The 15,772-nt window shown below is 40.7% G+C and overlaps 1 protein-coding gene across 8 annotated transcripts in view; it reads left to right on the top strand.

Moving 5' to 3' along the window:
* LOC110502604 (zinc finger MIZ domain-containing protein 1) overlaps positions 1 to 15,772 on the top strand; it is a 211,382-nt gene that overhangs the window by 99,633 nt on the left and 95,977 nt on the right. For 4 of the 8 annotated variants that reach the window (XM_036960228.2, XM_036960226.2, XM_036960222.2 and 1 more), the window contains exon 3: positions 10,680 to 10,753. The exons of the other annotated variants lie outside the window; for them this stretch is intronic. The gene's annotated coding sequence lies outside the window, so the exon portion shown is untranslated. The remainder of the gene's footprint in view (positions 1 to 10,679; positions 10,754 to 15,772) is intronic. 8 annotated transcript variants of the gene reach the window in all.

The following is a 15,772-nucleotide window of genomic DNA, read 5'->3' as shown; positions in this document are numbered from 1 at the left end:
AAGCACCACTCGACTTTCAGGAGTCACTATGGAGGAGATTTCTTTAGAACGTTCATAACAATGGTGTGAAAGAGTGACGGAGGTGCAACCCATGAATGTAGTGCTCTACTTTTGACCAGAGCACTATGTGCCCTGGTCAACAGTAGTGCACTATGTAGTGTATAGGGTGTGCACTATGTAGGGAATAGGGTGCCTTTTGGGATACATCCTCTGACACACGCTCAGCCCCATGAACACAGTTCTAGCCTTCTGGAGAAAATAACCTCACTAATTACTGGGTCTGACTTTGGTCCTGGCCACAAAGAGGGAGGGAGAGAGGTGGAGGGGGAGGGGGAGAGGGAGGGAGGGAGAAAGCGAGATGGAGGGAAGGGAGAGAAAGAGAGAGGGAGGGTAGGAAACAGACCGCATCCGCCTGTGCATTCCTCCATGCTGTGTCATTCCGGTGCAGTGTTTCCCTTATACTGTGGTTTTCTTCCTGCAAGGCGGAGAGAGGAAGGGCCCAGGGCGTCTGACGCTACATCATCTAGGCCCTGCACACACCTAGGCTGGTTAAACCAGACTGAATGCTGCACAGCTCACCATTGTTTCACTCTAGTCTAGTTTAACCAGGCTAGCAGACATCAATGTTTACTATTGTAATCAAGAGCTTGCAGGCGGAAGGCAATAGATTTGGCAGCAGAGCCATGGAGTTACTCAGAGGTGATAAAGGGGGCTGCATTGTGGTCTTGCTGGCATGACTGACTGACTGACTGACTGACTGACTGATTGACTGGCTTGCTGACTTAAGTCCTTGTTTTGAGAGGGCTTGTGAGCCATAGCACTGGACCAAATTAAGTCATCACTCTTTATATGAAGTGCCTACTAACATTCTTCAGTTTACTGTAAACAATGGATTGTATCAGTGAAGTATATAGTGCCTTTGACGTTTTTCACATTTTGTTGTTTTACAAAGTGGGATTAAAATGGATTTAATTGTAAACAAAACACTGTAATGTCGAAGTGAAAGAAAAATTCTAACATTTATTAAACATTCATGAAAAAGAAACACTAGTATATCTTGATTAGATAAGTTTTCACCCCTCTGAGTTAATACTTGTTAGAAGCACCTTTGGCAGCGATCTCTCAGTGCTTTGCACACCTGGTTTGTACAATATTGGCCCATCAGGTTGTTGATCATTGCTCGACAGCCATTTTCAAGTCTTGCCATAGATTTAGAAGCCGATTTAAGTCAAAACTGTAACTAGGCCACTCAGGAACATTCAGTGTCATCTTGGTGAGCAACTCCAGTGTAGACTTGACCTTGTGTTTTAGGTTATTGTCCTGCTGAAAGATGAATTTGTCTCCCATTGTATATTGGAAAGCAGACTGAACCAGGTTTTTCTCTAGGATATTACCTGCGCTTAACTCTATTTCATTTCTTTAAAAAAAAGTCAAAATCCCTAGTCCTTGCCGATGACAAGCATACCCATAACATGATGCAGCCACCACCATGCTTGAAAATATGAAGAGTGTTACTCAGTGATGTGTTGGATTTGCCACAAACATAATATTTTGTATTCAGGAAAAAAAGTTAATTTCTTTGTCAATGTTTTTGCAGTATCATGTTTTGGAATATTTTTTGTTTTGTACAGGCTTCCTTCTTTTAATTCTGTCATTTAGGTTAGTGTTGTGGAGTAACTACAATGTTGTTGATCCATTCTCAGTTTTCTCATATCACTTAGGGCTGTGACATTCATGGAATTTCGGATGACGGTCAAACAGCCAAATAGCCAAATAACCGCAGTCACCGTTGTAACTGCTCAAATAGACGCATTTTCTCTTCTCCCCCGCTCTGGACTGCATGTGCTGCCATAGAGATAGAATGAGTAAAACGGGTGTCCCCTTTCAAGTCCATTATGGTATAATGGGTGGACTGGTGGCCATTGCGAGTGTACCCATGAGAGCAAAGCAGGAAGTGTATTAATTAAATGTTAATTACATTTAGCAGACGTGCTTATCCAGAGCGACTTACAGTATGTGAGTGCATACATCTTCATACCTTTTTGGTACTCATGCGATAGACCTCTATGTCCTGTGATTTGTTGATTCAACTCAACGGACATTACAAAAAACACATTCCATTGCATCAGCCAGATTAGTTAACATCATTTGAATTAACATTCTACATTACCATAAATGATTGCATCACAATACCAGGCAGCCATTGTGAGTGTACCTATGAGTTTACCAGTCAAATAGATGTGGTAAAGAGGTCAATGGAACGCAGACCATGGGGGATAGAAGAAGGACGCTAGATTGGCTCACATTCAACAAGTCTGATCTAACAAAGTGGACATTCATTAAATCCGTCCTGATTGTATTGTAACAGGCCCACAATGTGGTTACTAAAGTTCAATTTTTATATATTTGGCTGTTTTCTCTGCATTGAGAAGTTTTACCTTTTCAGGTTTAGAAGAAGTGAATGCTAAATGCTAACTCCCGTTCGTATAAGCTGGTAGCATAGCTAGCATACAGAGTTAGGAAGGACACCTGTATCTTTGTAATGACTGAGTGTATTGATACACCATCCAAAGCCTAATCAATAACTTCACCATGTTCCTTGGGATATTCAGTGTCTGCTCTTTTTATTTTTACACATTTACCAATCTGTGCCCTTCTTTGAGAGTCATTGGAAAACCTTCCTGGTTTTAGTGGTTGAATCTGTGCTTGAAATTCACTACTCGATTGTGAGACCTTACAGGCAATTATGTGTGGGGTACAAAAATCATATTAAGCACTATTATTGAACACATTTTTTCTTCTCAAGGCAGCTGTATTCTCCTCACACATCTGAAAGGCTTATATTTTATTTCAGAAAGAGACGAGCACTCAAAACAAACATTCAAGAGTCTTTAAACCAACCTAGGTTCACGTCGTTATTCACATATTTTCTATGTTCTCTCTTTCTGTTGTGTGTGGTGCCTATCCCATTCCCTGTACACCGAACTGAAATAGACTGATCCATTCTCAGTGGAATACTGTGACAATGACATCACACATGCAGCCCGCTGTGCTGCAGCTGAAAGTACTTGAGATTCAGAATGGAAGACTTACACATTCCTTTTTTGACATTTTACTTTTTAACCTCTCTCTCACTCTCCCTCTCTCTGCAGTGTAGTCTAACATCTTGGTGCTATGATTAGTAATGTGCTCCCAGTGTCCTTGGAGCATAGCCTAATAAGCTCCGACACAAACACACACACACTAGTCCCTGTTTTTGATTTCCCATTGGTTCGATGAACGAAGCCATACGTTTCCTGACAGGTAAAACAGAAAAAAGTGAACATTAAAGATCGGAGGTGAACATTTTGCCACTACTGGGAACGTGTATATATATATTTTAGTTGCAGGGAAGTTCTGAGAATGTTTTACTATGGTTTTCCTTCAAGGTGTCACATATACTCCCTCTCTGGCCTCTAGGTCATCAGGCTTCTGATTATCCTGCTCACCTGTCACCATCGTCTCACGCACCTGCACCTCATGACAGTCACCTGGACTCCATCACCTCCTTGATTATCTCCCCTATATCTGTCACTCCCCTTGGTTCTTTCCTTGTTGTTGACTCTGTTTTCATGTCGGTGCGTTGTTTGTGTTTCGTGTTCGTCGGTTCTTTTATTTATTAAAACACTCACTCCCTGAACTTGCTTCCCGACTCTCAGCGCACTCGTTACACAAGGTTTTATTAACGTTCTGAGAATGGAAACTATAGGTTATTTGAAGGTAATTAAATAATGTTCTGAGAACATTTGTTAAATGTTGTGAATATTTTGAACAAAATGTAAAGGTTATTTGGAGGTTTTTTAATAACTTCCTTAAAACTTTCACTGAATGTTCAATAATAATTTTAATAACACTTATAGTTTAGTTTGGGTTAACTGTTTGAACTCCAAGCACAGATTGTAATAGAATGAATAGAACGGCATCCTCATTCCTGTCAATTATGGCATTATGGGTAGACTGGCGGTCATTCCGAGTGTACCCATAGGAGCAAAGCAGGAAGGGTGACAGCGTACAGCAAACCCCTGCACTGTGTGTGACTGTGAGAGCGAAGTCTTGCATCTCACTCATCTCAACATCTGCGGTGCTGCTCGTGGCAACGTCATTTCACTGAGTCCACCTTTAGCATAATTTGAATTAACATTCTTCAGTTTCATTATGTTGTTAAGAGTCCATGTTACTGCAGAAACAGACTCAACCGCACGAATGCCCTCCTGTCCTGTCTTCAGTCAAGCTTTTTTTTGTGGAATGAACAGCTAAGATGGTTATTTTATTTTCATGACATTCTTCATCCATAACCGTAGGTTACATGGTCATGTGGTAATTGTGCCAGCCAGTGTGTATGTATGTAGCTAGTCCATGACTGTCCCATTAAGAGATTTGCAGATAGCAGTTTGAGACGACCAAAAGTTGAGCAGCAATAGTCTTCTCTAATATACAGTTGAAGTCGGATGTTTACATACACTTAGGTTGGAGTCATTAAAACTCGTTTTTCAACCACTCCACAAATTTCTTGTTAACAAACTAGAGTTTTGGCAAGTCGGTTAGGACATCTAATTTGTACATGACACAAGTAATGTTTCCAACAATTGTTTACAGACAGATTATTTAACTTATAATTCACTGTATCACAATTCCAGTGGGTCAGAAGTTTACATACACTAAGTTGACTGTGCCTTTAAACAGCTTGAAAAATGCCAAAAAATTATGTCATGGCTTTAGAAGCTTCTGATATGCCAATTGACATAATTTGAGTCAATTGGAGGTGTACCTGTGGATGTATTTCAAGGCCTACCTTCAAACTCAGTGCCTCTTTGCTTGACATCATGGGAAAATCAAAAGAAATCAGCCAAGACCTAAAAAAAACTGTAGACCTTCTCAAGTCTGTTTTTTTCTTGGTAGCAATTTCCAAATGCCTGAAGGTACCACGTTCATCTCTACAAACAATAGGATGCAAGTATAAACCATGTGGGATCACGCAGCCGTCATACCGCTCAGGAAGGAGACGCGTTCTGTCTCCTGGAGATGAACGCACTTTGGTGTGAAAAGTGCAAATCAATCCCAGAACAACAGCAAAGGACCTTGTGAAGACGCTGGAGGAAACGGGTACAAAAGTATCTATATACAGTAAAACGAGTCCTATATCGCCGTAACCTGAAAGGCCGCTCAGTAAGGAAGAAGTCACTGTTCCAAAACCTCCATAAAAAAAGCCAGACTATAGTTTGCAACTGCACATGGGGACAAAGATTGTACTTTCTGGTGAATGTCCTCTGGTCTGATGAAACAAAACTAGAACTGTTTGGCCATAATTACCATCGTTATGTTTGGAGGAAAAATGGGGAGGCTTGCAAGCCGAAGAACACCATCCCAACCGTGAAGCACAGGGGTGGGAGCATCATGTTATGGGGGGGCTTTGCTGCAGGAGGGACTGGTGCACTTCACAAAATAGATGGCATCACGAGGAAGGAAAATTATGTGGATATATTGAAGCAACATCTCAAGATATCACTCCGGAAGTTAAAGCTTGGTCGCAGATGGGTCTTCCAAATCGACAATGACCCCAAGAATACTTCCAAAGTTGTGGCAAAATGGCTTAAGGACAACAAAGTCAAGGTATTGGAGTGGCCATCACAAAGCCCTGACCTCAATCCTATAGAAAATGTGAACTGAAAAAGCGCGTGCGATCAAGGACGCCTACAAACCTGACTCAGTTACACCAGCTCTGTCAGGAGGAATGGGACGAAATTCACCCAACTTAATGTGCGAAGCTTGTGGAAGGCTACCTGAAACGTTTGACCCAAGTTAAAACCTGTCTGGGAACCCCGTTCCGCTAGCGGAACCCTTCGCCAACAGCCAATGAAATTGCAGGGCGCCAAATACAAATCAACAGAATTCTCATAAATAAAATTTCTCAAACATACAAGTATTAGGCACCATTTTAAAGATACAATTCTCGTTAATCCAGCCACAGTGTCGGATTTCAAAAATGCTTTCCAGCAAAAGCTCGACAAACGATTATGTTAGGTCACCACCAAGTCACAGAACAACCCAGCCATTTTTCCAGCCAAAGAGAGGAGTCACAAAAAGCACAAATATAGATCAAATTAATCACTAACCTTTGATGATCTTCATCAGATGACACTCATAGGACTTCATGTTACACAATACGTGTATGTTTTGTTCGGAGCTCAGAGCCCAAACCAGCCAAAATAAATATCCACCATGTTACGCAGTCAACATTAGTCAGAAATGGCATTATAAATATTCACTTATCTTTGATGATCTTCATCAGAATGCACTGCCAGGAATCCCAGTTCCACAATAAATGTTTGATTTGTTCGATAAAGTTCATAATTTATGTCCATATACCTCCTTTTGTTAGGGCGTTTGGTAAACAAATCGAAACGCGCGTGCAACTTCCAGCGGAAAGGTCTGACGAGAATTCCAAAAAGTTATATTAATGATCGTAGAAACATATCAAACAATGTATAGAATCAATCTTTAGGATGTTTTTATCATAAATCTTCAATAATGTTCCAACCGGAGAATTTCATTGTCTGTAGAAGAGTAATGTGAATGCGCGTGACTGAGCTCGTGGCTGCTGGCAGACCTCTGACTCATTCCCCTCTCATTCAGCCCCCCTTCATAGTCGAAGCATCAAACAACATTCTAAAGACAGTTGACATCTAGTGGAAGCCTTAGGAAGTACAACATAACCAATATCCCACTGTATCTTCAATAGGGGCTGAGTTGAAAAACTACAAACCTCAGATTTCCCACTTCCTGTTTGGATGTGTTTTTTGCCTGCCATATGAGTTCTGTTATACTCACAGACATCATTCAAACAGTTTTAGAAACTTTGGAGTGTTTTCTATCCAATACTACTAATAACATGCATATATTAGCATCTGGGACTGAGTAGGAGGCCGTTTACTCTGGGCACGCTTTTCATCCAAAAGTGAAAATGCTGCCCCCTTTCCCAATGAAGTTAAACAATTTAAAGGCATGCAACCAAACACTAATTGAGTGTATGTAAACTTCTGACCTACTGGGAATGTGATGAAATACATAAAAGCTGAAATAAATAATTCTCTCTACTGTTATTCTGACATTTCACATTCTTAAAATAAAGTGGTGATCCTAACTGACCAAAGACAGGAAATGTTTACTAGGATTGAATGTCAGGAATTGTGAAAAACAGGAATTGTATAAATGTACGTGGCTAAGGTGTATGTAAACTTCCGACTTCAACTGTATATTAAAGGTGTATGGAAATACTAGGCTTTCAAACACCAGCTAACTGTAACTGTAAATTGCCATATTGGCATTGTTGCATTATTGGTAGGAGAGTTTTGGATTTACTGAGACCATGACCTATGTGAGCATACTTTTCTGGTGTCAAACCATTTATGAATACATGATACATTTTGAAAGCTGAGAAACAGCCATTTTACAAATAATACCACATGACTCAAATGGTAATCAGTCAAGAAGAAACACCTGTGAAAATGTGCATCGGGACACCCTTTTTTCCCAAACAACTGATATTTACTGTGAATTAATTACATACGTTTTAGTTACCGGTGGTATTTTTCTAGAATTGAATGGAATTTTCTGTGATCAGACACTTTCTTATCTGGATGGTATATTGTTATTTATTTATTTATTTTTGAATTTTACCCCTTTTTCTCCCCAATTTCATGGTATCCAATTGTTGTAGTAGCTACTATCTTGTCTCATTGCTACAACTCCCGTACGGGCTCGGGAGAGACGAAGGTTGAATGTCATGCGTCCTCCGATACACAACCCAACCAGCCGTACTGCTTCTTAACACAGCGCGCATCCAACCCGGAAGCCAGCCGCACCAATGTGTCGGAGGCTACACCGTGCACCTGGCAACCTTGGCTAGCGCGCACGCCACAGGAGTCGCTGGTGCGCGATGAGACAAGGAGATCCCTACCGACCAATCCCTCCCTAACCCGGACGACGCTAGGCCAATTGTGCGTCGCCCCACGGACCTCCCGGTCGCGGCCGGTTACGACAGGGGCTCTGATGGCACAGCTGGCGCTGCAGTACAGCGCCCTTAACCACTGCGCCACCCGGGAGGCCTTATCTGGATGGTATATTAAACACATACAGTACCAGTCAAAAGTTTGGACACACCTACTCATTCCAGGGTTTTTCTTTATTTTGACTATGTTCTACATTGTAGAATAATAGTGAAGACATCAAAACAATGAAATAACATATATGGAATCATGTAGTAACCAAAAAAGTGTTAAACAAATCAGAATATATTTTATATTTGAGATTCTTCAAAGTAGACACCCTTTGCCTTATTGAAAACTTTGCACACTCTTGGTATTCTCTCAACCGGCTTCCCCTGGAATCCTTTTCCAACAGTCTTGAAGGAGTTCCCACATATGCTGAGCGCTTTTTGGCTGCTTTTCCTTCACTCTACGCTACCGAGTGGTGCAGCTGTCTTTTTGATTACTACATGAATACATATGTGTTATTTAATAGTTTTGATGTCCTCACTATTATTCTACAATGTAGAAAACAGTAAAAATGAAGAAAAACCCTTGAATGAGTAGGTGTGTCCAAACGTTTGACTGGTACTGTGTATGCAGTGAAACATATTACAATTTGCATTTTTTTATAGGGAAAGATAAGGTTAGGGGACTACTGTCCCGTTCGTTGAATGGAGGAGACCAAGGCGCAGCGTGATTTGAATACATGATACTTTAATGAAGACGAAGAACACTTAACAAACTATACAAAACAACAAATGTGAAGCTATATAATACTAGTGCAAAATAGACAATAACCCACGAAATACCCAAAGAAGATGGCTGCCTAAATATGATTCCCAATCAGAGACAACGATAAACAGCTGCCTCTAATTGAGAACCAATCTAGGCAACCATAGACATACATAAAAACCTAGATGGTAAACAACCCCATAAACCTACAAAACCCCTAGACAGTACAAAAACACGTTCATCACCCATGTCACACCCTGACCTTACCAAAACAATAAAGAAAACAAAGAATACTAAGGTCAGTGCGTGACAACTACCTTGCCTCAGCACTTTTTTCAGGTTTGACTATCATAACCACAACATTATATACAACATTCATTTCAGGGATATTGTCATCAAAATGAACTGGAATTACAAAATATTATTACAAGAACAAAGTATATAATAACAATATTAGGCTTTTACAACTTCTATAGCCTAATACACAAAGAGTCTGAATGGGAACAAATTAAAAGCATGCAAGAAAGGGGAAATGACCAGTGACAATCTGAGCTACTAGGTGGTTACTAGGAGTTCCTTTACTATGTATGGTATGCATATCTCTGTATGTGTCCTGTGAAGGTGTGATTGTTCATCAGCCCTGTTTGCAGCCTTGGCAGCATGTTGTCTCTCCAGCCCTTTCCTATGCTTGCCACCGTGGGGGCAGCTATTGACTGAATGGTTCACAGGTGACATGTCTATAGTGTCATCATGCTGCTACCCATACCTCTAATAAATGTTGTTCAAGATCAAAATACTTAAAATAGAGATGTGTCTATGTTACAAGTACATTTAGTATTATTGTATTGAATACATCTCTTTGCTTAGCTTTACTTCATGATGTTTTTCCATTCCTCTTTAATCTCTATTCATCTCTTATTAGAAACTATGAGAGTTCAAAAGGAGTCCATCTTCAAGTGGCTATTGTTTCTAGACTCAATCTGAAAGTCTTGCTGACAACAACAATCAATCTGAAAAGCTTGCTGAACATTCAGCAATATTTCTGTTTCATATTTGGTGACTATTGGTCATACTTTCTCCGTTGCTGTGTGGGGTTTTGGGATGGGAGAGGGTTGAGGCTTCTTCCGTGTAGAAATGTCTTGGTCAGCTGATCCAGTCTGTGATTGGCTGTTAACAAAATCAAGTGGGGTTTGGGAACTAGAGGGGCTGCTCTAATCCAAACCTTGTACCAGAAGCCTCTCTGGACACTACTGTACTTTACTACTGTACTTACTACAACAGGATCCAGTTTCAAAGAGTCTCGATGAGACGAGTCAAACGCTCCTCCAGCACGCCACAACAAGATACCAATACTTTGATGTTATCGCAAAAATATATATATATATATTTCGATGGAAATAAAAAGTGATAATTTACAGTTGTTATTGTTCGTCTTTTGGAAGATTATGGAAGATCATATTTTACTACTAACCTGTCCGATAATAGTTACCAACGACAATGTATGCATCATCATAACATCCATCTACAATGAATTATGGTAAAGAACTCTCATTGAATTGTCATGCCAAACATGTTTGCAAGAGAGCAGAAACAGACTCAGACTGGTACCCAGGTTTGTTCCTCCTGCTCTGTAAAGTGTTGCAAAATGATGATAACTTTCCCCAAATCCAGAGGTTTTCCAGAAATCCTGGTTCCAGGCTTTCCTGCTTATACCCTTCTGATTCAGAGAATTTTCCAACCCAGGATTACTAAAAAAACGTGGGAATTTTGGGAACGTTATTGGAATTGTTCAACCCTACTCCTGTACCAAACCTAATATTTTCTACATGTTTTGTACTGAGTGGTCCTAATATGTTCTCTGTTTTCTGTTCTTCATTCCAGGCGTGTTTTATGATTGATGAGGAAGTAGCGAAGGCTTTGGTTAATAGGAAACACAGGAACCTCCCTCTCCGCTGGTAAGACATGGTGATTTACGAGCCCTCTCTGCTCATCATGCACAGCATCTGCTCTCACAGACAGACACAGTTGCATCCCAAATGGCACTCTATTCCCTATTTAGTGCACTACTTGTGCCCAGATGGAGGGACTTTAAAGAAAACAGAAGCCGTCCTGTTGGGTTTTTATGCTTGTCACAGACTTTGGAAATTGGGGTTGCTGTTTGAGCAACCAGAGAGGACAGGCAAATTACCATTTTGATTGGTATTGTTTTGGCTAGAAGAGAGGGGCTTTGACAAACTATTGCTTGACACTGTCCTTCCCTCCACACTCGACAAGGCATCTGTAGTTAGACCAGCCGCACCCTTTAGCCAAATGTACATCTACTGTGAAACCATCAAAGAAACCATCATCATAGAATAAGCATCATTGGTCCTTTGTTATGGTTGATTTAAAGAGGGTCACATGTTGGTTGGTTGTTTACATGAGAGTAACAGGGCCAGTATTCATAAAGAGTAGGAATGCTGATCTAAGATCAGGTTCCCCCAGTCCATATAATTTCATTAATTGTAATCTAAAAGGTACAACTGATCCTAGATCAGCACTCTTACTCTAAATAGGGGCCCGGTCCTATTAGAAGCTAACCCAGATTACTCTCCCGTGAGTCCTGCAACGGGTGTAGTAGGGTGAAGCATTATCCTGGGTCAGTTTTGATTTTCCCCACTAATGATTAAGGTTTGGACTGAGGAGGGAAGCTGATCCTAGCTCTGTACCTAGGGTAAACCCTGGCGCTCTGAAACGTGAACAGCCTTGTAATTGCCAATGTTGAGCCAATTCTCATTTACCACCTCTGACTATTGATCTGTCTCTATCAATACCAATATCAATCTCCAGGAGAAGGCTATGGTTGTGTCCAAAATCGCACCCAATTTCCAATATAGTGCACTGGGCTCTGGTCAAAAGTAGTGCCCTATATAAGGAATAGGGTGCCATTTGGGACGTGGTCAACAACAAACCCCAGCTGCCTAGTTTCTCCCACCAAGTAATTGCAGCAGTAGAGAGCTAGCGTGTACCTAGCAAACAATGGAAACATGGCTGAATACAGAATACACACAAATTATCCTTTCATTACATGAGGGTATAGAGCAGTATACACACATTGGATGTGTTAATGTGTTGCTCTTTTCTTACCATCATGGTACTGACCATTCTTTCGGTGAGTATTCTTGCTGTGTTAATTACAGTGTTACAGGATGCAACATCTTTGTGTAGAACGTGTGTAGAACATCATCAGTGTTTATGTACATGTGATAAAACATCAAAGGCTGGAAGGTGAATATCTTGGGTGGTATTTTCACATTCTGCATTATGCTAATAAAGGGGAGGAGCCAGATTGCGAGAAGAGGGAAATATGAAGGGAGAGCGAGGGAGAGAGATGAGATAGGAGGAGAAGGAAAGAGGGAGAGAGAAAGACAGATGGAGCCTGAAGTGAATAATAGATGCAACCTGTGATTTGTGAGAAGAAAAGAAAGGAGAGAGGCTGAGAGAAATCTCAAGTCATGCATATCATATTACGCATTTTCCCGTTACCACATTTTATTATCTTGTGTGTCTGTATGTGTGCAGTCACATTAGCCAGGATGGTTGCCGAGCTCTAGTGCTGAGCGATGAAATGTATTTTTTTTGTGCGGATATCAAACAACTAATTGACCGATGTCGGTTCAATTACTTAAATTACATTTAGTACGTTTTTTGTGTGAGCTCAATACGCTGTTTCTCTAGAGAGAAATCGAATTATTCACAAGAGAAATTTAGTCAAGAACCATAGGGACGTGGGCTGAAGGGAGTTGTAGTTTTCATTAGTCAAATATTCAACCTATTTCAGCGCAGAAACATGGTAACTAACTACAATGACCATAACCCATTGCGCACGTCCCAGACCCGGAAAAAGACGGACAGCCTACATCTAGACCGCATGAGAGAGGATTGTACAGAACACAATGACGAGAGGGATAGAGACAGTTTGTAAAGTAGCTCTACCCGGTTGATAGTTGTGGTAGTTGGTAATAAGCAGTCTTGAAAGTATGCTTTATTTACTTTGAAGAACTATTACAATTATTTTGTCAGACAGCTCTGCAGCATACCTAAACAGCTACTAGCTAGCCAGATAGCTGTTAGCCTAGCTAAATAGGATGACTCAAAGACAGTACAGTATGGGGAGCACAGAGATAATGTTAGATAGTTGTCTGGCTGGCCTCTAGTGTCTGAGCAGAGATGGGAATGAAGGAATTAAAATCTAAGTAATATATTATTATTTATAGTAATTTTCTATTGATGTCTACCCAATGTGGACCTAACAGAGACAGTGGAATGGTTTCAATATTTAGACAATTGAATGTTCAGTATTTGTGGCTGTGGAATTCCCATTAAAAAGCCATAAAATCATTTTAATGTCATTATTTCATAATATATTTAATGTTTCAAAAAATGATCATAACCAAAATCAAAAACCGTGATTATTTTTTAAGAACCGGAACATAACTGAACCAACTTGGAAAAGCACTAGTCGCACAGCACTGCTCTGGAATGCCTTGTCTGGTATTTCCTGATTCTTCATAAACACACTGCGAGTGTGTCTGTGTGCATGTGCGCGCCTGTGCGTATATATGCAGATTGGATGTATTTCAGAACTGCACTGTTGACTCACTGCTCTGAAAAACAGCCTGTTTCTGTTAGCATCTATTGGCTATTGCACCATCTCACAGAGGGAAGCTAGTCACTGTATCAGAATGAATCTGAATGAATAGCATCATTTCATCTAAATGAATAAAATCATCTGATTATGACAATGCCATGTGTTCTATTTCTACCTCTCTCCAGTCATTTGGTATTCTGATAAGTTGAGTGATAGTCAGTGATACTGTGTGTGTATGTGTGGTACTGCGTGTGTCTGTGTGGTACTGTCTGATACTGTGGCACTGTGTGGTACTGTGTGTGTATGTGTGGTACTGCGTGTGTCTGTGTGATACTGTGTGGTACACAGAGCTGAAGTCTTGATTGAGAGTCGTAATGCGCTCACTGCTTTTCACAGATTAGTAGGTCATTTCTGTGTCAAACTAAAAAGATTGATAGAGATTAAAAAGCAGTGTTGTCCGGTTATCCAACATGGCCTCACACAGACTAGTGTGTGTGTGTGTGTGTGTGTGTGTGTGTGTGTGTGTACTCCCGCATGTGTATGTGTGTCGATAATACGAGCACACGTGTCTGTGTGTCTGCTCCGTAAATGCGTATGTGAATAATGGGGTCATTCTTCAGCCTTCTTCTGTGTGACTGGGCCGGTACAGTGGTGTGGTTTCCCCTCCTGAGGCTGAGAGCCAGAGAGGGGGAGCTGGAAATAGCTGTGCCTGGGTCAGTAGCGCCACAGATGGGCCTCGGGGCCTCTCTCTCCCCCTGAACAGTCTGCCTGGATGGAGGTGCTGTCAGACAACCAGACCACCTTTTATCCAGGTCACATCACATGAATGATGAATAGGCTTCATTCAGTCAAACCAGGGTCGTATTCATTAGTGAAAAACATCGCAAAATATTTTTTGCAATGTCTTATTAAACAAATTCAGGTAGGCCCCTCCCTGTTTCAGCCTGTTTGCTTCCGTTTGGTTCTGTTTATTTTGTGTACTGTAAGCCCCAGGTAAGTCTCCTCACATATGTGCAGAAGTAGTATTGCTGATGTTGTGGTATACATATTTTATGTTGTATTCCATTTGGATCTTGGTTCATCATAACCTAACAACTTGGATAAATATACAATATTGATATGAACACAATTGTTATGCATATTCAAATCACACTCAATACTAATTCAAATGAAAGGGGGTCCTTAGAGCTGGGAGCAGAAGCTGTAGTGTACTATATTGTAGATGGTTGTGTACTGACAGTAGGTAGCCTTGACCAAGCAATTGATTTGGAGCATGGGCAGGTATTGCGTGTCACTCTGGAACATTGTGTCATAATGGGGGTCACACACTCACACTTGCACACCGGCTCGCACATGCACACACACACACATACACACACTGGTGCTGGATCTGAAGATTCAGTCAATTGGGTTACATTTGTTTATTGAAGGTGAAAAAGCAGCATGGTTGAGCCATGGGATATGGTCCCAGCAGCATTCGTAACCAAGCAGACTAAATCAGATTATCAAACATACAGTTAAGAGGATTATTTCAGATATTTTTTTCATTGGCCAGACACGAAATCTGCAATAAAAAATATATTATTTCAATTTTGTTTTTACTGTCCGTCTGTTTGTCCACCATTTTCTTTTGTCATATTTCCAATTGATAGTGTAGCCATTTTGAACTTGGTCAGACGTTTTCTAAATGCCATGTGAATTGGGGTTTGTGTGCATTAAGAGATCATTATTTAGCCCATCCCTGTTATAATGAGCCCAGTGAATCACACACACATGTTCTAATTTAGCGTATACAGCCTGTACACAGTCCCAGGACAAGGCTATGCCCATTAGTAGTATTTATTCATGATAACAGTATTTGTTAAAGGAGAGTGTTACAGCATTACAGATGTAACAATATCCTATTTCACGCATGGATACAAAAGCTCTTATGCATGTAGGCTACAGTACCTGCATCGGGATAGCAGCTAACCTGTTAGCTTCTGATATCAGACGGTGTACTTTGATAGCTAGGTGTGTGTCCTAAATAGCACCCTATTCACTATAGGGCTCTGGTCAAAAGTAGTGCCCTATATAGGGAATACGGTGCCATTGGGGACACACACATAGCTAACAAGCTCTGTAATCAGATCCAACCTAATCTGATAACTGCTTTTACAAGCTACCAGTTGTTGTATTTTCATGTGGAGAGGTAAGAGTGTTTGCAGAGCAATAGAGGGTAGATCTATCTGAAATGTCAATGGGGAAAATTATATTTTTAAATGTCAGTGTCAGACATAATCACAAGGAAGATGTACCTAGTGCTATATGGATACAACGTGTGTGTGTGTTCTGCAGCAGTGAA

The sequence above is a fragment of the Oncorhynchus mykiss genome, chromosome 23 (assembly GCF_057628025.1).
Source record: "Oncorhynchus mykiss isolate SJ-2025 chromosome 23, ASM5762802v1, whole genome shotgun sequence".
NCBI classification, from domain to species: Eukaryota; Metazoa; Chordata; class Actinopteri; order Salmoniformes; family Salmonidae; genus Oncorhynchus; species Oncorhynchus mykiss.
The sequence above is the reverse complement of the archived record's forward strand: the minus strand, read 5'-3'. Positions and strand labels throughout refer to the sequence as shown.